The 23,570-nt window shown below is 43.8% G+C and overlaps 1 protein-coding gene across 4 annotated transcripts in view; it reads right to left on the bottom strand.

Annotated features, from left to right (window-relative positions):
• PARD3B (par-3 family cell polarity regulator beta) overlaps nt 1–23,570 on the bottom strand; it is a 926,479-nt gene that overhangs the window by 27,731 nt on the left and 875,178 nt on the right. The window lies entirely within an intron of this gene.

Below are 23,570 nucleotides of genomic sequence, written 5' to 3'. Positions count from 1 at the left end.
TATGTATTGTATATAGGAACAGCTGATTAATAGTTGGGCTATAAAGAATAAAAACAGTGGAGAAAATCAAGCATAATAATCCTAAAAATAAGTGAATCATTTTGTGCAAGTCCTTTTATTGGCTTTCCATGTTGGCTGATTTGAGTCTGGAGCTTTGGAGTGTTTGTCTGTTCAGAAATTGACCTTGCACTGCTGAAGAAATGTTTGGCTGCTTTATGATTAAGTTTTAGTAAGCTGAGTTTATTTTACATTTTTGGAACTAAGTATTACATAGGCGTCCCAGAACACATTTATTTCCATTACCTTGATTTATAAAGAACTTGCAAAGCTGTAATTTTTCTTGGTATATGGGGACTCCAAGTGGTTAACAACATTGGCCTTCTCTTCCCACGCCTACACAGCCCAGTGTGATTGTAGCAAATCACTTAATGGCCCAGTGTGCACATTTATCTAAGTGTAATTGTCCTCCTATCACCTCCTGAGCAATGCCCATCCTACTAATTTGTTGCCATTCTAGAAGTGTGAGGCAGCCTCATTCTTTCTGTGGGTGTGTAATAAGACAAAGATTCAGTTGTATCAATCTGTGTAACACCGACGCCCACATACCACACACTGCAGCCTTGTTATTGTACATTTCATGCAGGTTTTTATTTTTTTTTAACGGTGGAAATCAAATTTATGAATTAGAAAAAAATGTCAGTTGAAGCATCAGATCAGTGACATCAAATGTGCCGTTCTCCACTATACCAGAAATAACCTTGCTGACTGTATATACTTCTGTAGTTGTCTGTCTGTGTATACTTCTGGAGTTGTCTGTCTGTGTATACAGTACTTTTGGTAAAAAGTTCATTTAAATGCATGTCTGATCTGGCTGCAAAAAAAAATCCTGACCGAATGCTGGATTGTGTCCAATTTTGAGATTTGTTATGATGCTTACATAAGCAGTAACTACACACATTGTAGATAGGAAGGATAAATGACATAGAAGTAATACATTCAGCTGTCCGTAACAAAGGTATTTGCGTAAACTTTTTTTTTTTTAGTATGTTACTTTGGGGCTATGTTCACACAATGTATTATTCCTGAAAAGAACGACCACTGTTTTAATTGAAAACAGCAGACTTTTTTTTTCAGCCTGGGTGGCATGGCATTGAAATCAATGCAATGCTGCCATTTTCATGCCCTCGCTGAACCAACAAAGGCCGTTATTCATCTGCATCAAGGATGATAGGGAGAGTAGTTCCTATAAAATAAACTTCTTATTGCAGGATGACGTGTTTTCAGGTTCTCCTCAAATCCAGATTAGATCAAATCAGATCCAGACGCATCATCAAGAAGTGCCAATTTACTAGATCAGTACCTTATTTGCACAGGTCTGCCTGTCTAATACTACAAGAGATGAGCATGCTCAGGTTCATCTGGTGGCTGAAGAGGTTGGATTCAGCTCTAAGGTTCTATAGCCATAGGCTCTATCCATATTTTCCAGGACTCCCTAAGGCTGCATCCAACAGTAATCAGATTCTGCATGCTTGGGCTCAAGACCAACCAGACAAAGTCCACTCATCTCTAAATACCACCCAAAGGCCATGTTCACACATCCAATTTCTGTCCATGTTTTGAGTCATAAGACAGGGTTGATTCATTGGTCCATTGATCAAAAATTGGGCAAGAATCAGACAAATTTTTTAATCTGTTGAACTAAATAGAAAAACAGCCGTAATTCATATGGCTGTAAAGCTTAGTGACATGTCATTTATTGTGGCTGGTTTTGCAGAGCGGTTGTGCATAAAAATCTGCCTAATTTTTCAAAGCTGAAAATAATGGTCAAGTGCTGTGAGATACATGTGAATATATGCATGGATGGATCGAAGGATCGATGTCAAATTAGAATGGGTGCACATGTATAGGTATCAATGCAACAGATTAAGATAAGGACAACAACCGGACAAATTCTGGGCCTCCTGCCTGTGATACTGTATGCTCTTTGGTCAGAATGAATTGATTCCTATACATACCCCAAGAAATGAATGATTTTACAGGGTGTCCAGGGACTTTTAATTATGCAAATGTAGCTGAGATCAATTACAAAAATCAATACTTTCCATGTCAGTTCAGCTAAAACCCTTGTCTTATGCGGCCACTTAATGCCTGATTTACATAGTTTCACATCAATATTTGAAAATAACCTATGGTATGTAACGTAAAGGAAATTGAAATATTTCTTTGAAACAAAGGTAACTGTCATGAACTCATATCCTGAGGCGTCATGAAAAAAATCTATAAATAAAGAACAAAGGGACACACAGGTAGAAGGCTTGGAGAGGTATGAGAACAGAACAGGCACCGGGCTGCGAGCCAAATGTGAGCTTTTCAGTTTTAAAGTAGAAGTCCGGCGATTTTTTTAAAAAATTGTCAGTCAGCAGGGGCAGGGGGGAATAAACAATCATTGCTTACCTCCCCCCGTGCCCTCGATGTGCCATGTGACAGGCTCCATGACCTCCACCAGAAGACATTTTCCCCCAAGTTCTGATCTCACAGCCTGGGAGAAAATGCCTTATCCGGCTGATGGATTGCCCGCTCAGCCAATCAGTGACTGCAGAGGTGTTGTGACGTCGGCTGTGAAGGAGACCCTAAAACCCAGCAGGGGTCCTGCAGTGGCAATCCATCGCTGCAAAGGCAAGGGGAGAGGCGAGTAATGATTGTATATTATGTTCCCCCTGTGCCCTGCCTACATCACCAGATTTCTCCTATAAGGCTGAATAAGTTATACAGTATATAATATATACATATACAGTAAAGTATATAATGGTGGTGTAAGTAATGGGTGGGGGGCGCCATTTCAGGTTTCACCCCAAACAGCAGAAAACCTACAATCGGCCTTGAGTATAGACTTATTTACATCAACTTTCAGTTCAATGATTTTCAAAAACCATTTAACTGAAATCAGCATTGTTTATTCAAGGGAAAGTCCTAGTCCGGCTGCATTCAAATGTAACGGATACGCAGCGGGTTTCTCTCTGTGAATTTGCACATAACGCTGCGAGTTTGTCCACAGCCCGCCCTGTTAACCCCCCCCCCCCCCGCTGCCGAAGCCTATACTCCACCTGGTTCCTGCTCCAGCTTGCTTCAAAGCAAGTCGGAGCGGGGAGCAGGTGGAGTATAGGCTCCGGTGGCGGGGGGGGGGGTTAATGGGGCGGGCTGCGGACAAACTTGCCGCGGGATGTGCATTCTGCTGCGAATTTGTCTGCCCATAGACTGTACAGGGCAGGGATCCGCAGTTGGTCTCACTGCGAATTCGCAGCGAGAAACCCGTTGCGGATCCGTTACGTGTGAACGCAGCCTCATAAGATAATCTCGTCTGTGTATATACATTATACCCATCTGGTTCTTCTTTGGTTTGCGCTATTGCCTTGCATGGCATTGGAGTCCTAGATTTTAATTCAATCTAAATAGAGTTTGTTTGTTTTTATTTAGAGTTTTTCCTAGGCTTTCATGTGTTTCTTCCCATGCTCTAAAATCATACTGGCAGGTAAACCCCTTCTCAGGTTACTGACCCCAGTGTGTACCTGTGTGTCTGAGTTGGGTAGTTAGATTGTGCCGTGAAAGATGTTTTCAATATATGTGAAACGACGAATAAATAAAACTTGAGATTGTCCAGTGCTTCGCTTCCAGATTCTATAATGTACATAATCATAAGATAGCACTGCCCTGTCAGCACTCCAGCAATCCAGAATGCACAGGCAGAAGATGTCAGTTTCACCTCCCAGGTCTCGCAGCCATGCTAGTGTGAGATGTCACCTTAATGTGATAGCAGCTATCTCTGACAGCAATTAACCATGGCTGGCTTACACAGTGCACCGTGAGGGGAACCAGCTGGGATACACTCTGATACAAGGAAGAAAAGCTTCTCACCTTCCCATAGGGACAACAACACAGGGATTCCAGACGTGCTAAGGAATTCTGAAAAACATTCCCCAATGTAACATGAGCGTACATGGATACCAGTTGTTTTCTGCAAAATGGATGGGTAATGATTTTAGGGGGTACCATTACTATATTTTGCACTAATAAGGACACATTTTTGCTGACAGTGTATTTAACAGTAGCAACTAGTGTTGGACAGCTGCCACCCAAGAAAATAAGAACATAGCGTGCATCAAAGATGTGCACGAGGACAAAATGGACTACAGTACCCAGAAACATCATCACACTTAGGGTTATTTAGTTTAGGGAAAAAAAAGATGCCTGAGGGGTGACCTAATGACTATGGATACATACTGTATAGCAGGGGGTAGTACAAAGATCTCTCCCATGATCTGTCTATACTAGGGCTGTAACAATAATAAGAGGGCGTTCTTTACATCTAGAGGAGAGACATTTCTACACCAACACAGGACATTTTTTTCAGCAAAACTTTGTAAGGGTCTATTCACACGTCAGTATATTTTTCACTCCTGAAATCTCAGACTGCTCTTTTCTGTCCACAATCCACAAAAAATCCATCTGTATTGGATCACAAAATTGAAAAGGTGTACTTAACAGTAATCTAGTCACTACTTGCAGATTGCGGACCTGTGCTTTTATTTTTTATTTTTTTGCAGCACAGATCATGACCCTGTTAACAATTATGGATGTGTGAATGGGGCCACTGAAATACATAGACGTTATGTTCCATGTGCAATTGTGGACAGAATTGCGGACGTGTGAATAGGCTCTAAATGGTCTTGGAGAACCCACTAAAAGGGTGCAAAAATGTTCTGGGTGCATTTCTAAAGAGTAATAATTTGATGGGTCACTAGATTTTAGAGAAGGGTTGTTAATCTGGGGATTTATAGATATGGGGTCATGGAGGAATTTTTTTAAAATTAGGAATTTTTGCTTCTGTGTGTGTGTTTTTGTCTTCCTCTAGATGGGCAAATATGCTGAACTAGAGGGGCACATGTACTTTGCAGCTTTACAAACTATAGCGGGAATCCACCAATCCTTAATCAGCTCATTTGTTTTGTCCTAAATGTCAGAGTTTGGCACACTTCTGGTACACACCTATTACTAGTAAGAAACACATCTAGATAGGGATTTACTAACCAGTGTGCATCAAGATAGTAAATGACACAATAAAATACATACTGCACAATACAGCTGGTATGCCGGGCAATCGGCAAACAGAAGTAACTTGCCCCCATGTTACTATGTAAATGCCATTACTTATGCATATGGTTATAATCTCCAATAAATATACCATGGTTATAGATTATTTCCTCTGCACACGATGATCAAAGCGACAGCTTTAGCTATATCCAGACCTCCCTGGACCTGGTCCTAGTCTCCTGGGTTATGAATATTTAATTATTTCTCATTACTAATAGAGCATATTCCACAGAGCTGCCCATGAGATGTATTGACTCATGTGGGAAACCTACAATTCTAGGAGAGAATGTAAGCTCTGTGCACTTGTTGCTGTGGTTTGGATATGACCCATTGTATTATAAATATATAATAATTAATTTTTAGGCCCCCAAGCCACATTCTTGTGAAAACCATAACATGAGGAGGGCTCAGATGGATATACGCTAGTAAAGGGCAAGTGAAGGCAGACAATAGAACAATGGAAGAAATGTTGAGCTCTGCAGTCAGGCTTACTAGCAGGAAATGGTGCTCTATCAAGGATACATTTATACACTAGACAGAATAACTTAAGAATTATTTTTGTTCATTTCTTTCCTTAATATTCTGCTGTAGATCTTCTGGGGGAAAAAAAAGAACTTTCTCACCGTATGGCTATTCCCTCTATACTTACAATGAATAATTTAATATAGCACAAACAATGACTGGCTGGGAGAGAACAGAAGACCTAACTAAAGTGCTAAAATTATAGCACTGGATTATTCAACGGGGAACACGTCATACTAAAAACCTCCTTAGTCAGTTAAAGGCCCCACTGCTTAAGATGGTCAAAGATGTCTGTACAAATGTTACCTACCGTGTTTCCCTGAAAATAAGACTAGAGTTGATCGAACTTTGGGAAATCCTAGGTTTGATCGAACATTCACGAACCTGAAGCATTTAATTGCTGATGTTTTCCCGGTCTGTGGGGAAGGAGGAGAGCGCCCGTGTGCCGCCGGGTTCGTGAATGCTCAAGTTCGATTGAAGTTAGGACTTCCCAAGGTTCAATCAACACTAAATAAGACACCCTCATAAAATAAGACACCCCAGCTACTCTACCCTCTAGTCTAAAGCAAGGCATCCCCCAAAAATAAGGCACCCCTACACTAAACTAGGGCACCACCCAAATGTAAGGTGCCCCTAAAAGTAAGGCCACCCCGGACTCACCTAATCCCCTTGTGGACCTCTGAAACCAGCACTGCAGACAGCCTGGTCCATGGCCCCCATGTCCTCCACAAGTCCCGACGCATATGTCACGCCGCTGATGTGCTCGTCCGGTGAGTACTCCAGGGAGGTCATCTCATTTCTCTCCCCCTCGCCGGCGTGTGGGGAAATAAGACATCTTTCAAAAATAAGACGTAGTGCCTTTTTTGGGGGGAATAAAAGGCACCGTCTTATTTTCAGGGAAACACGATAGCAGTGATTGGGAATTTAAAAGTATTGTTTACACAATAGAGCATATTTATTAATCAGTCCATGACAGTTTTTTCCATATACTGAGCGTACAAAAGCACAACGTATTTCTGTGCAAGTCTTCTCTGTGCTGTCCACTTTTGGATAGTGCCACGAAATGTGGCTGTGTTCTACTAAGAGTCTGCAAATATTTATACTAGACAGGTTAGTTAATGGTAAAAAAGCTACAATAGTAAAAGCCATATAGAGTATAGTAAGTGATAGTTAATGAATATAGAGACAGGTGTTTTTATTCACAACCTCCCCTTTCTGTTACTTTTATGGACCTGTAGAAAATTTTATCTCATGGCGACTCTTGCTATAAATAACTTCAAACTGAATCCAGACAAAGGCAAAGCGTGTACATTCAACTACAGCGCAGGTCAGGTTACATGTAAAGACAAATTAAAATGTAATTCTTCAATATCACAAATTTCAAAACATCCTGCTATACGGCATCGGCTTCTATTACAACCATACACAGATGTCAAGGGTGAATTTGGGAATCATGTTACGTGAAAAGTAGGTACTGCTTATATGTGCAGTATCATAGCCAGGCATTGGCATTAGAATGGTGACAGATTATTAGATGTTCTGGACTGTTTAATGTATTGGACCCCATGCATACAGCTATAAAGCAGCGCAAAGTTACGGCAATCATCCATCTCCATTCCCATCAACACAAAGGAACAGCACCTAACAGCACCTTCCTGTTCACAAAACATAGGCCCAATACAAAGATGATATGCAGGAAAAGTCTGATCATGCATCTAGGAAAATTCACATGAATAAGCTATATATATATATATATATATATATATATATATATATATATACACACACATAAATAATATAGGTCAGTGTCGGACCTGCGTATCTGGGCCCCACCAAATGAAATTATCCTGGGTGCCCACCAATAAAGAAACAATGTGTCAGTCACTGTTTCTAAAGCTGGGGGCCCACCAGAGGTTCCTCCACTCCACTGGTGGGCCAGTCCAACACTGTTATAGGTTGATGGCCCCAATACATTGCCAGATCTATTGTATGATGAATACCACCAGTACTTGATAGAATCCTTAGACTTACAATAGAATCTATCAGATCAAGGGTTTCAGCTATTTGATGGAAAGAATAACTTTGTTGCATGTTCCATGCTTGCATGCAAAGCTTACATGCAGAGTCTCTAAATCAGGGGTCTCAAACTCGCGGCCCGCGGGCCAACTGCGGCCCCCACCACTTTACTGCCCGGCGGCCCCCCTCCGCCGCCTGGCCCATTGATCGATCTTGTGACCGCAAGCAGTGTTTTGCTTGCGGTCACAAGAGTCTGTGTTGGACGGCCCCCGGCTGATGCTGCCTCCCTGCGGGTGTCCCCGGGATTCCCGGGCAGCACGTGCACCAGGGAGCTGTGTGCGCAGCAGCTGTTGCTTCCGGGTCAGGGAGCGCTGACCCGGAAGTAACAGCCTGGCGCACATAGCTCCCTGGTGCGCGTGCTGTCCGGGAATCCCGGGGACACCCCCAGGGAGGCAGCATCAGCCGGGGGTCCGTCCGTAAGAAGGGAGCTGCGACGGGGGATCGATGTGTTAGGTGAGTTGTTTTTTTTGTTTTGTTCTTTATCTACTTTGCGAGGGACAAGATATGGGGACAACATCTACAAAGAGGGGGGGCATTTATTTGGGGGGAAAGATAAGGGAGGCATCTATATGGGGGAAAAGTTAAGAAGGGGGCAACATAAAAGAGACATCTATATGGGGGGGAGATAAGGGGGGCAACATAAAGGAGGCATCTATGTGGGGGGGAGATAAGGGGGCAACATAAAGGAGGCATCTATATGGGGGGAGATAAGGTGGGCAACATAAAGGAGGCATCTATATGGGGGGGAGATAAGGGGGCAACATAAAGGAGGCATCTATATGGGGGGAGATAAGGGGGGCAACATAAAGGAGGCATCTATGTGGGGGGAGATAAGGGGGGCAACATAAAGGAGGCATCTATGTGGGGGGAGATAAGGTGGGCAACATAAAGGAGGCATCGATAAGGGGGGCAGCATAAAGGAGGCATCTATATGGGGGGGGGAGATAAGGGGGGCAACATAAAGGAGGCATCTATATGGGGGGGAGATAAGGGGGGCAACATAAAGGAGGCATCTATATGGGGGGGAGATAAGGGGGGCAGCATAAAGGAGGCATCTATATGGGGGGGAGATAAGGGGGGCAACATAAAGGAGGCATCTATATGGGGGGAGATAAGGGGGGCAACATAAAGGAGGCATCTATATGGGGGGGATAAGGGGGGCAACATAAAGGAGGCTTCTATATGGGGGAGATAAGGGGGCAACATAAAGGAGGCATCTATATGGGGGGGGAGATAAGGAGGGGACTACATGGGGGGCATCTACTATAGGGGAACTACACAGAGAGGGGCTCCCAAGGAGATGCACATGGGGCCATCTATATGGAAGACTGAGCAAGGGGCCATCTTTACACAGAGGGAGGCATATACTATAAGGGGGGTCACATAGAGTCAGCCTACCCACTAAACGAGGGTGTAAATGGGACAATACAGATGTGCAGTTAGTAGAGAGATGAGGATGGTGCCAGTGTGAGGAGCCTAATATGTTTCTCTGGTAGATTCTGTAGATTCGTGGCTTAAAGAAGTTCTCACAATGGCCGAGGACAGAAGGAGAAGATGATAAAAAGGCAAGAACTCCGATCAATGAAGACGTCCCCTGTGAGTCAACTGATGTAACTTTCATGTTCAGAAAGTTAAATGTTAAGGAACTGTCAATACAGACATTTGAATATGAATAATAATTACATTTGATGACATTGGAATGTTTTTGTAAGAGCTTTTCTTGTGGAAACCCTGATGCGGCCCAGCCTCACCCAGACTCTACCTCCAGCGGCCCCCGGGTAAATTGAGTTTGAGACCCCTGCTCTAAATGAAGGTTCAGATGCAAATGTGAACACAGCCTAGCCCAGTCTGTTGCTGACAAGCTGCACCAGCTCTAAAATTGACTCCGATCTGAAATTCCTCATAATCTGGCGTGGGACTATGTTATCTCTTAACTACTTGGGTATCGGAATAAGGGAAATTCAGTAAATAAATCTATATTATTAGGAAAGGAAAGCTAAAGAGCTGCAGTGACTGTAAGGGGAATGGATGCCAAATAATAGCGTGGCTCTCGATGTTTCCTCTCTCAGTCTCTTGCTGTGAGGTGATCTTAGATGCAACCAGCAATTACCCTTCATTTGCAGGCGCATGGAGGGCAGTCTAATGAACTCCGCTATAGGTCAGACTTTTCCTAACATGATCCCAAGGAAATCAATTAGATTTGTTTTAATGATAATAAGTAATTACAGTTAACCCCAAACCTTTTTAGTAGTATCATGTCATCTAACACTGTGATGGCATAAATGTACAGTATACAAGACAGAGGGGAACAAGTCTGGACAGACCAACTGTGTAACCTATGTGCTCTGCTAATAATGTGAATTTCCATGTCCTAAACTCAAAAAATAAGTTAAAATAGGAGGTAGTGTAAAACAACAGATGTTTTTGAGATGTGAGACCTCAGTTTAAAGCCATACCTATTATCGGTTAGGACTCATAGGGACTGCCGCACTGACCTCATACAACCTCTGAGTTGTTATATGCTACCCAGACTTCTATAAGGCCCTACTGTACTTAGATTTTATACATTGGCATGCAGAGGTTGTTAGAAAAAAAAATGTGCAATGAATATATACTCCTACAGAAGTATTATTTAAAGAGGTATTCCGCTCAAACATAACTTTTTTTATATGTTGCTGCCCATGGTGAGACTAACAATTAATTCCTCACTTGTTATCATTTATTCAGTCTCCTTTCCCCAGTTTTGATCCTGCTGATTTCTGCTGACAACAAAGAAATCTGTGTGAGAGCTGTTCTCTCTGTCTCTCCCTCTTTCTTGCTCCTCTTTAAGACAGCTCCTGTAAACAAGTCCCTGGCAGGCTGTATCTGCAATTGTAGCATCTCTGCAATATCAGGAGGGTTAATCACAGTGAGTTCAACATACAGATAAAGCCTGCCAGGGACTTGTTTACATGAGCAACCTCAGGAGGGAGGGGGTTCAGAGCAAAGACAAAGAGAAGCGCTCAGACACAGATTTCTTTGTATTCAGCACAAAGCAGCAGGATTAGAACAAGCGGAAGAAGACTAAATGGATAAAATAATAATAAATTAATTGTTTATTTATATAGCGCACACAGATTCCTCAGCGCTTGACCTATCTGTATGTTTTTTGTTTTTTTTTGGGTGTGTGAGGAAACCCACGCAAACATGGAGAGAACATACAAAGCGGCTGTTAGTTTTACCATGGGCAACAACATATGAAAAGTTATGTTTGAGGAGAATATCCCTTTGAGACCTTAAGTCTGTTTGCCTACAAACTATACATATTGTCTATCCATAAGAAAGGTAATAAATGCCAGAATGCATGGGGTGCGACCACAATAACAGTTCCTGCATGACCACTGCTCCTTTCACTGTCTAAAGGGCTGACAGAGGTAGCTGAGTGCACTACCTGGCTATCTTCAACAGCCCCATAGAAAGTGAAAAGACTGATGGTCATTTACATCATTGCAGTCAGTTCAATCGCGGCAATAAGGGATGTTTTTTTTGACGTGTGAACATAACCTTACTAATCACTGCCACTTCCTGAGTTAAATCTAATGCAGCCAGTGACTTACGGAGGCAACCAGTTCACAAATATGACATTATGTCCTGGGGACCCTAAGTGGATTTCAGCTGCTGCACATTGCTTAGTGATTGTGGCGCCTGCCTTCGATTAATGTATTTTGCTATTGCATTTGAATGTGATCCTGACCTCAGCATAATTCCTGACTACACTACTGCCTTGTTCTTTAAATTAGCTGGTTTTATTGTTAGTTATGACTTACAGTTTAAGTTTCGACTAAGTTTCTTATTTACTCCCTGGTCTGTCAGTCTATAATTAAGCGAGAACTTAAAGTGACTCTATACCCACAATCTGTCCACCCAAAAACCACTTCTTCCATTCGGATAGCTGCTTTAATTCCAAGATCTGTCCTGGGGTGATGCAGTATTGTCCTAAAAAACAAACTTTAAACTTGCAGCCCCATGCACAACGGCCGGGCTAAGAATATCTGTGCCCTAACTTTGCACCACCCCTCCGTCCCTCCTCCCCACCCTCTTCATCATTAGGAATGCCCCTAGAACATTTTCTCCTGTCTGAACATTGCACAGGGGCCTTAACGATCCAGTCCATGTGCCGTGCTGACACAGGTGATGAATAGTAGAAAACCTGCCTGGAGTATTCCTAATGATGAGGAGGGTGGGGAGGAGGGACAGAGAAGGTGTGCCACCCTAAGGCTACGTTCACACAGAGCAAAAGGAGCGGATTACGCAAGGAAATATTTCCACCTGAAATCAACTGACGCTGAATTCCGAGCAGAATATAAGCAGAATGTAAGCAGAATCCCTGCGTATTCAGCTAGGAAAGTGTTCAGCTCGTAATCAGCTCTTGACAAATTCAGAGCGGAATACTCGAGGAATCCGCGCTGAATCCGCATGCATTCAGCGCTGAAATTCAGCGAGTATTTGGTGAGTAAACTAGACTATACCAGAACATATACTAGAATCCTCCTCCCCCCCTTTTCCCCATTTCCGCGCTGATTCAGCGAGTAATTTCCGCTTGTATTCCACACTGAATACGCTTGTATTCCGCGCTGAAACAGAAAATTAGAGCCCCATTGGTTTGTATAGGCTTCCGCTAGCGGAAGAATGAACATGTTCATTCTTCTGGCGGAAAGCGGATTAGTTCAGTGCGGAAATTCCACTGTGTGAACTGCAGAGCAGAATTTCCATTCAACACAATGGAAATTAGCTCTGCACCTATTTTAACGGCTGAAATTTCAGCGCTGATTCAGCGCAGAAATTCAGCTGCTTTTGCTCTGTGTGAACGAGCCCTAATGCATACACAATTTAGGCTACGGACTTTTGGCACAGGGCTGCCAGTTTAATAGTTGTTTTTTAGGACAATAACTGCATCACCTGCCGAACGGACCCCAGGACAAATCTTGCATTAAAAGCAGCTATCTGATGGTACAAGTGGTTTGGCGAGGTCAGATTGTGTGTACAGAGTCGCTTTAAGAGTAAAGGCTAGGGAATTCCTTACATTTAGCTCCAAAGTCAGACTGCAACTTGGAGGATTTACAATATGGCACATGACCATATCAAAAAGCAGGTACAATCACTTTTAGAGCTGCACATGAATAGATCGGTCTTTTGGTCTATTACTGAGCATCGACTCGGGCTGAAGGTGGACGAGCCCGGGTCACGGTTCAAAAGAAAGGACCGTGGCACAAGCTTTCCAGCGACAGCGCCACTCTATTAATGTGCAACACTTTTATCCCCTAATGGTTTTTGCGGACCACTAGGGGACCCTGTAGTTACCTTACATTGACCTGTGCTAATAAATGGAAATATACTACACTGTAGCCTACGCTAATAAGGATGCCTGCAGTTCTTTTTTTTTTCTTCTTCCTGAAATTCCTCTGCATAACCTTGATCACGAGTCACCACTTTCCATCTGTGTTTGGCCATATGTTCTGCACCCTTCTGATCCCCAATTTAACAAATTGCATAAAATGCTTCACCCTTTTGCAAACATAAAAATGTTGTTTTTGTGAGCCTCATAAAGAGCAACGTATGTAGAAACAACCATGGTTTGACTGCACAGCATACGTTTCTAATGTGCTGTAGGAAAAGAGACATACATGTCTGTGTATTTAATCCCTCATAGTTGTGAACTCAAAGCATATGCTGACAATTCAACGTATGGATTATATTACTGTTGAGATTCCAATGTGTTTTCATTTTACACAGCAGAACGCTAAATTAGTCATTAAAGAGTGGCAATGCCAAAAGTTGGCGGTTTCGGGATTCATAGCTGGTTTATAGCTAGTGAAATGAAAACATTTATAGAACTCTTAAATGTATATCTATTCCAGCAGAGTGATAGATGTTCCCCGGGATGCTCATTCACATAGACATTCGTGCTACACCCAGTTCAGTCTCACCCACAAAGGCCTGAGACGACTTAGAGTAGTGTGCCTGTGTGAAGTTTTATAAGTTTTACGTCTCTGATAAATGGCGCCCTGAATGTTGTGATTTTCATGCAACCATTACAGATCCCTGGTGTCATATATGTTTAAGACTGAGCTTGACTTTGGCATTCTTGGCCGCCAATATAAGATCAACAGAAAAAAGAAAAAAAAGAAATATGAAAAATAGATATGTTAAAAAATAATGGCAAGAACCTCATTCCTTACCGTGGCACTTCATCAAAGGTACAAAATATGTTCTTCATATCTTTTATTTTACAATTGTTTTCCAGCTATTACCATGGGAATCTTTTTTTCCTTGAGAACTTGAGTCTATTTTGGATAATCTTAGTTATACATTACTTCGGCACAAAATGGTTCTCAGAATACAAGCGGGAATCTACGATCAGATTAGGACTAGACCTACCACAGAACAAGATTTTCTACAGTTCTAGCTATCAGTTGAAGGACAAGTGCCATGAAAAACTTTTTCCCAGTAATTGAAGCACATTACAAAGTTATATAACTCTGTAATGTGCTTCAATCACCTATCTGCCTCCCTTCCCTGTCTTTTCCCAACTCCACCACCCACCAGGAAGTGTCCTAACTCACACAGACCTGATTACTGTCCTCACCGTCACCAGGCAGCTCCTTCTTGTGAGGATGAGTCATCAGCAGGAGGGCTGCTCTAGGTCCTGTTACAGCAGCCCCCCCTCCCCAGTCCAAGTGATGGCTTGCAGTTGTTCAGCCAATGGGAGCTGAGCAAGCTGAGTCATCTGACAAGGCAGGGGAGGGGGAGGCTGCTGTAACAGGAGAAGGAGCTGAGAGAAGAGCTTGGTGACAGTGACGGCAGTCATTAGGTCTGTGTGAGTTAGGACTCTTCCTGGTGGGGGGTGGAGGGGGGAAAAGACAGGGAAGGGAGGCAGATAGGTGAATGAAGCACATTACAGAGTGATATAACTTTGTAATGTGCTTCAATTACTGGGAAATAGTTTTTCATGGCACTTGTCCTTTAAGGCCCTAATACACAAAACGATTATTGGCCGTATTTGGTTGATAATCGTCTTGTGTAATAGAAGGCAACAATGACAGCTGATTGTTGCAGTTGTTTGTCTTTCAACATGTTGAAAGACAAACAACTATGATAGCACAGATATGCTGCCATCAATCCGTGCAATAGGAGCGGTGGCAGCAGACAGCTGCTATACGCAAACACCCTGGCAGCCCCCTCGCAGCTCCCCGCGGCCCCCCTGTACTCACTCGCTTGCTGCCGACATGTGGAATAGTGGCGGCAGCGAGCGGGGAACGACGAGCAAAGAAGCTTTATACAGGGTTAGTGCTATGGAGCTGCTAAAGATGGGACAGCTCAACGTTATCACCCTCTGTTACTGGGGTGTAAGAACCTATACAGGGATACACCTCCACATCATTGGGAGACAAGAAGTGACAGATTTGTGAAACACTCCTAAAAGTACTAGGGAGCAGGAAGACCGAGCTGATATCTCCTGTTTTTTATCTGGAGTTATGAAATTCTGTAACACTTTGGGGTTTCCTCTACTATAGTTTAACATGCACTCCAGGCAAACCACATTTTTCCTCTACAAGCATAATTATGGTGAAGTTAAAGGGATTATCAAGGATTAGGAAAAGCACAACTACTTTCTTGCAAAAATGCCACCACCACTGTCCTCAGGCTTTCAGTGATAGCTGGGGCTCGCTACAACTGTCAGTAGTGGAGCCACGTTCTGATGCTGACAGTTAATGCTATAAATGCACGACCGTAGCATCTATAAAGATGCAGAGAGAGAATTCTCCTCATACAGAGGAAGATTTCTCCCTCTTTTCACCAACGGGGCTCTGTGATTGCAGAGTCCTGATGGTAGCCATGGACACCAGAGGCCTCAGAACTCTGGTGTCCTGGCTGCCTATATAGGTCGAAAGAAGAGAGAGGGGAGGACAGGGAGATAGGAGAGAGGTGTCCAGGACGCTTACAGAGGCCGAAGGGAGAGAGAAGAGGGGTTTCCTGACTGTTAACAGAGGTTGACAGGGAGAAAGGGGAGGGCTGGCAGAGTGCACTGCTAATATTTCTGCACCCTCTTCCCTGGCACTGGCAGCTGATACCAGTGATGTAATAGAATGGTGTGTAAAATTGATACCAATAATGTTATAGAATGGTGTATAGATCCTGATTCCAGTGATATAGTAGACTGGTGTATACAGCTAATACTGTACTTATGGTATACTGTATTCAGTTACAGGAATAGCTTTAAGGCTGGGCAATACTTCCCATATGTAGGGATGTATGAAATGTTCAAAATACATTACTGTCTGCTGTATGAATGCTGTCTCATTAAACACATGATAAAAGACATGACTGTGTTCCCTTTCATCATTATTTATGTGTAAAGATATGCTGTACATGTTCTTACTTCATTGAGACACCTAATTCTGCATTTTCTATACTTTGTTCTTTGACAAGACCACCCCCATTAAAGACCGATTTTTTTGTGCAAGATGGGGCAGTCGGCTCATAGAGGGTTCACTGTTTTAATAAAAATCATAACGTCCTGAAACTTTACATGGGGAGAGTATCAGCCGAATGTTTATGGGTCACCTGATCAGTGCATGACATGACATCCACTGATCAGGTGACCCTGAAGCCCCACAGAGAAAGGAGACAGCACAAAATTCAAAAGCTGCAGCAAGAGAAGCGAGAGATATTAGGGAGGGATGGATGAGGGCCAGGACATGCTGCATGGTAAGGCTGGATCCACACTATGTTTTTGCAATCCATTTTTGCACAAAAATGGATGAAAAACGGACACATTTGTTTTTTTAACATACTCAAAAACGCAGCTGACCTTCCTTTTATGTATGTTAAAAAAATTATCTGTTTTGATCCGTTCTTTTAAATAATGGAATTCAATAGAAAAATGGATCAAAATGGATGCACACACGCAAAATCGGATGAAAAAAAAAAACGGATTTCAAAACATAGTGTGAACCTAGCCTAAGGATGCAATTGGGGGGTCCTGAAGGGATATAGTCTGGCCTAGATTATTTTACACCTCTGAGTACAAAGTTCATCTTATACTGTGGCCTGGGCCAGATTATACCTGAGATACCTAGATGGGTATATTCTGGCCTGGAGGAATATAGTTTGACCTAGGCTTTTTTAGACCCCCTTTTTTAGGTATAGTTTGGCCTAGAACTGTTAATCCCCCAGTGTATACTCTGGCCTGGGCCTAACTATACCTGGATTTAAAGGGGTTATCCAGCGCTACAAAAACATGGCCACTTTTCCCCCTTTCTTGTCTCCAGTTCATTGTGGTTTGCAATTAATCTCAATTTACTTCAATGGAACGGAGTTTAAAACCCCACCCAATCTGGAGACAAGAAAGGGGGAAAAGTAGCTATGTTTTTGTAGCGCTGGATAACCCCTGTAATCTGGAAAGGGGTCTACACCGGTCCACAAAGCAAGTACTGTGCAAAATAAGTAGTGACTTCAAGAGCAATGGGTTTCAGAATCAGCATCATATTATAAACAATTTATCATTTACCCTCCCCATGCTTATACTGGGAGGCAGGGCCGCTTTAACCAGAGGGCACATGGTGCATGTGCACCGGGCCCACTGGTTAAAGGGGCCCCCCCGAGCAGGCCGGCCGTTGCTATGTGCGACCAATGCGGTCGCACAGGGCTCCGGCCACCAGCCTGTCAGGGGGGAGCGCCATGGATGGGTAATCTACTTACCCCTCCATGGCGCCCCCTGCAGGGCCCCCCCGGCGATCACCGCTGCCCCCGCCCGCTGCTGCTGCGGCTCTTCAGCGCTGCAGCAGCGACACTGACAGAGAGAGAGCCATTGGCTCCCTCCCTGTCAGTCACTCTTGTGGCCGCACTTCCTGCGGTCACAAGAGGCCGCACTCTCCCTCTAGCGGCCGACGTCACTGGAGCGTCGGCGCGAGGGTAAGGGGAGTGCAGCCTCTTGTGACCGGAGGAAGTGCGGCCACAAGAGGGAAGAGAAGAGGAACGCGTGGACCTAGGTGAGTAACAGTGTTTGTTTTTTTCAATGTTATATGGGAGGGGGAGCTATATACTACGGGGGGGGGGGGGGCACAGGGGGCTATATACTATGGGGGGGCACAGGGGGCTATATACTATGGGGGAGGACGGGGCTATATACTATGGGGGAGCACAGGGGGCTATATACTACTGGGGAGCACAGGGGAGCTATATACTATGGGGGAGCACAAGGGTCTATATACTACTGGGGAGCACAGGGGTCTATATACTATGGGGAGCACAGGGAAGCTATATACTATGGGGGAGCACAAGGGGCTATATACTACTGGGGAGCACAGGGGTCTATATACTATGGGGAGCACAGGGAAGCTATATACTATGGGGGAGCACAGGGGAGCTATATACTACTGGGGAGCACAGGGGAGCTATATACTACTGGGGAGCACAGGGGAGCTATATACTACTGGGGAGCACAGGGGAGCTATATACTACTGGGGAGCACAGGGGGCTATATACTACTGGGGAGCACAGGGGGCTATTTACTATGGGGGAGCACAGGGGGCTATATACTATGGGGGAGCACAGGGGAGCTATATACTGTGGGGGAGCACAGGGAGCTATATACTACTGGGGAGCACAGGGGGCTATATACTACTGGGGAGCACAGGGGGCTATATACTACTGGGGAGCACAGGGAGCTTTATACAATGGGGGAGCTTAGGGGGCTATATACTATGGGGGAGCACAGGGGAGCTATATACTATGGGGGAGCACAGGGGGCTATATACTATGGGGGAGCACAGGGGAGCTATATACTATGGGGGAGCACAGGGGACCTATATACTATGGGAGAGCACAGGGGACTATATACTACTGGGGAGCACAGGGGTCTATATACTATGGGGAGCACAGGGAATCTATATACTATGGGGGAGCACAGGGGGCTATATACTATGGGGGAGCACAGGGGGGCTATATACTATGGGGGAGCACAGGGGGCTATATACTATGGGGGAGCACAGGGGAGCTATATACTATGGGGGAGCACAGGGGAGCTATATACTACTGGGGAGCACAGGGGAGCTATATACTACTGGGGAGCACAGGGGAGCTATATACTACTGGGGAGCACAGGGGGCTATATACTACTGGGGAGCACAGGGGGCTATATACTACTGGGGAGCACAGGGGGCTATATACTACTGGGGAGCACAGAGGGGCTATATACTATGGGGGAGCACTGGGGAGCTATATACTATTGGGGAGCACAGGGGACTATATACTATTGGGGAGCACAGGGGAGGTATATACTATTGGTGAGCACAGGGAGCTATATCATATTGAGGAGCACAGGGGTCTATATACTATGGGGGAGAGCACAGGGGGGCTATATATTATGGAGAGCACAGGGGGGCTATATACTATTGGGGAGAGCACAGGGGGCTATATACTATTGGGGGGAGCACAGGGGGGCTATATACTATTGGGGGAGAGCACAGGGGGGCTATATACTATTGTGGGAGAGCATAGGGGTCTATATACTATTGGAGAGCACAGGGGGACTATATACTATTGGGGGAGAGCACAGGGGGGCTATATACTATTGTGGGAGAGCACAGGGGGGCTATATACTATTGTGGGAGAGCACAGGGGGGCTATATACTACTGGGGAGAGTGCACAGGGGGGCTATATACTAATGGGGGAGCGCACAGGAGGGCTGTATATAACTGGAGGAGCACATGAGGGTCTATATACTACAGGGACACCTTAAAACTATGGAGGCACAGAGGGGTGTAACTATGTAGGAGTACAGAGGGGTGTAACTACTGTATAGGGGTACAAGGGACCTAACTACTGGATGTGTTGGAGCCTAAAATATTTGTCTGGCAGATTCTGGAGAGAAGATTCACAGCCAGGAGAAGACTTCATGGTGGCCCAGGCTGGATGGAGAGAAAAAGAAAAGGTGACAGACTCTGATTGGAGAAAACGCCCCCGGTGAGTCACTGGATGTGACTGCACTCTGTTATAGGATTGTAGTGTTAGGGGTCATGATATGGCGGTATTATGTAATGGTATCATTGGTGATATCTTTCTGTTTTGTTTAGTGCAGTTTTTATGTAATATGTAATCACTGTATTGAGGAAATAGTGTTATAAGGTAACTACTGTATGTATTGGGGCTCTTGATACAGTGTGGGGGCAAATTCAGTACATTATACAATGTGCCGAAAGGGAAGGGGGGGCCCACTCTTGAGGGCTGTGCACTGGGCCCACCAATGTATTAAAACGGCTCTGCTGGGAGGGGATAAAAAAGTTTGCCTAGAGTAGTTCCTTCAGCCTGTAGGTCCTAACACTATTGTACTTTTTACAAGTATAAAACATAAGAAAAACTAAGATCATTAACATAATAATTTGTTCCTGGAATCCTAGTAACTCCTAAGGATTTAATAATGATTGTTTCACTGTTTTCCCCTAATCATTTAATCACCCTTCCTCTTTTTTGCACAATAAAAGTGCCCAGATGTCAGTATTGTTTTCTATAGTGCTACACAAGCACTCTTATTGTTATATCAAAAAGCAAAGTTACTCAGTGTCTCCTAAATGAAAAGGAATGGGCAGGTGCAAATCTGCTGTGACTGCAATGTAAAAGTAAAAACACAGATGCAAGTGCTAAGTCTCAAATCACTTGTGGGCTATGTGTACCTATGCACCAGGAGGACTCTCTTTATGTGCAACAGTTGTATCCATAGGGCTCAAACCACCCAACAAATGCTAAAAGAGTGTCCTTTTGGCATATGTTGACCAGCAAGTATTAATTTGTCTTTTTTTGCTGTACAGATGAGTATAGTAGCTCGCAACTAATGTGAACAATGTCTTAGGGTCCTCTTATAGCAACAGCTGGAGGTCCGAAGGTTCCCCATTCCTGCTTTAGACAAAGCAATCTGCAGATTATCCATGAGCGACCATTTGATGAACATGTTAAAAGACCACGATTATCGATTTGTCGCTTGATCATTAGCTGTGTTTACACGAGCAGATAATTGCTCAAATGCAATTGTTATCGCGCAGATTTGAACGATAATCATTCTGTTTAAAAGGACCAAAAGATATCAGCAGATACTGAATACGTAACACACATTATATAGCATTTTATTAGGGACAAAGTGTGTATGCTTAAGACTATGTTCCCACTAGGTTTGTCTTTTGTTGGACGGCCCTTATTTATTGGCAATTAATGTACCGCTGCAATACTGTGTACCGTTATGGCCTATGGCTCTACATTCTCACAGGGGATTTTCATTCCGCTGTGAGAATGTAGCCACAGCCTACTTAACTCAGCATCTGCCAGGCTAACAAGCAAATACATTACCTGTGCGTGCTCCTGCCTGCTTCTCTGGCCCCTGAGTCACTGAGGTTCTGCTCAGCCAACACTCCTTTTGGTGAGGAACCAGCGAGAGGGCTAGGTAGCAGGAACTGTAGGGCAGATGAGTAAATGTATTGCTTTATTTATTATCCCTGGGCAACCCGTGTTAGGCCATGTTCACACAACGTATGTTCTGCATAAATCATGGCTGTTGTTGCAATTTATACAAAATATATGTTATTTTGGAATGAATGGAATCTCGGCCAGAGCTTATACACATAGGGGGAGATTTATGAAGTCCGACGTTTTTTACACCAGGCATACAAATGTCCCCACAGCTCCGGAGCTCAGGGGATTCATGTAGAGGCGCACTGTTTTAGTATTATTTTTCCACCAAAAAAATTATAAATGTGGCGCACGCAGAGGCCGCGCCCCCCCATAGCGCCCACTCTCCACCCCACTGGCAAAGGTGGCTCAGATGGGGCAGATGCGAAAAAAATATTCACAAAAATACCATTTGCAAATATTTTTACACTGATTTGCCCCATCTACGCCTAAAAAAGGCATTTACGCCTTTACATACATATCCCCCATAGTATACGCTGCGGTCGGAATTTCATCCGGCTGCAAGAAAAACTGACATGTCAGTTTTCTGTGGCCGCTATTCATTGAATAGCGGCTGCACAAAACATATAAGTTCACCCAATGACTCTGGCCGCACGCTCCATTGTGTGCAGCGGTGAATTGGGATGCGGGTGCACATAGGTGCGTCAGCATTCGAAATCACCAAAAATGAAGATCATCTTGCCGGTACTGCAGTACTGGCCCGGATGATCTTCAGTAACACCGGCGGTTCTGTGACCCAGCTGGGTCACAGAACAGCCAGTGTTGTTCGTAGTGTGAACTGCTCCTTATGATGTTTTCTCACCTGATCAATGTGTAGTTGCTTCTGCCCCAAGAAGTTCAAGTTCAAGTTAGTATGGATATGATATTGGTTCCATGACCCAGCTCGGTCATATTCATAGCTACCTGAACCTCAATATTATACAATTTTATGGCTATGTTTACTTTACGCTGTTTTTGAAACAGTCTTTATTTTATAAAAAAAATTTTTTATCCTAAAGGGAGAACAGAAAGAAACAGGAGTAAATATTTAATAGCAAATTGTAGCCAAAAAACGTACAAATGTTAGTATCACAATTATAGGAATAATTTAAAAAAAATGCAAAAGTGCAAAATGTGAAAGCAGCAGCATGCTTTAAGGGGATGTATTGAAGCATAGTTTTCATATGCACAAACTATGAATGATTTTGATGATGTGGAATGGTTTGCAAGAGAGCGGTCCTCCACGTATACAGTCTTTTACTGCTAAAACTGAACGCTCAGCTTCCTCAGGCTTCATACATATCATTACACATTCCATTATTTCCACGTTAGGGCGGTAAGTCACTGGCCACCCATGTATAGCAATATAGCAGGAAAATCCTTCTGTTTGGTTAACCATTATTCTTTCACAGCTTCTAATCCTACCATTGCTGTATTTAGTCCAATCAGATGTAATTGTACATTCAGGAGAATGAAACCACATGTGAATCACGCTGGAAAATATGGCAGCTCTCACACAAAAAGACTGACGGCCTTGTGCTTGAGCCAGCTCGTTGGTAAGACGTAAGCCGGGTATTTGGTGACTGCATTATATATCTCCAGTTAGTGAGATCCTGTGTTGAAGTGGTAATTCCCCTCAATCACTCCCAGCTTTCTCTTTCTCCCCGTTCTATGGAGGTTATGTGGGCCACACTACTGAAAAGTGAGAATTTTTCCAAGCAGGTTGTAATGAAGCTTAATGATGTTTAAGGTGGCTGCTGCTGCAGACTGTTACTATAACCTTCAAAATCATTTTGTGCTTTACAATATTCCATGTTTATACTGGAGACATGGCTTATTTATTTCTTATTACTATGATTGCTGTTTATGTTCACATTCTTTACAGTCTGTCACAACTAGGGCTCTGTTCACATCAGTGCTGTGGCTTCTATCATGTAACAGATGATTCTGCCACATTTCAGACACCAGTTGCAAATGACGGACCCCACGAACTTAGGGTACCAGTCCACGAAGCGATTTTTCGACGATCAACGACTAATAATACGGAATGATACGGAATTCATCCAATTGTACAGAACGATGGATCGTTTTTGCGCCCATCCTGTTGTTGCTACTGCGAGTGACCAAACAACGTCTTATTACATGCGAACGATTTGCAAATGATCAACAATACAAATAGGTCCAAATTCTATCAAACGACCAATGATTTCTCGCTAATCGTTTAATCGTTGTCTGCTATTACACTTAAAGATTATCGTTCAAATCCGAACAAGCCGAAGATTTTTCGAACGATAATCGTCCCATGTAATACCGTCCTTAGAATAGGGTGCATCGGACTCCAGAA

This window comes from Dendropsophus ebraccatus, chromosome 9, assembly GCF_027789765.1.
Source record: "Dendropsophus ebraccatus isolate aDenEbr1 chromosome 9, aDenEbr1.pat, whole genome shotgun sequence".
NCBI lineage: Eukaryota > Metazoa > Chordata > Amphibia > Anura > Hylidae > Dendropsophus > Dendropsophus ebraccatus.
The sequence above is the reverse complement of the archived record's forward strand: the minus strand, read 5'-3'. Positions and strand labels throughout refer to the sequence as shown.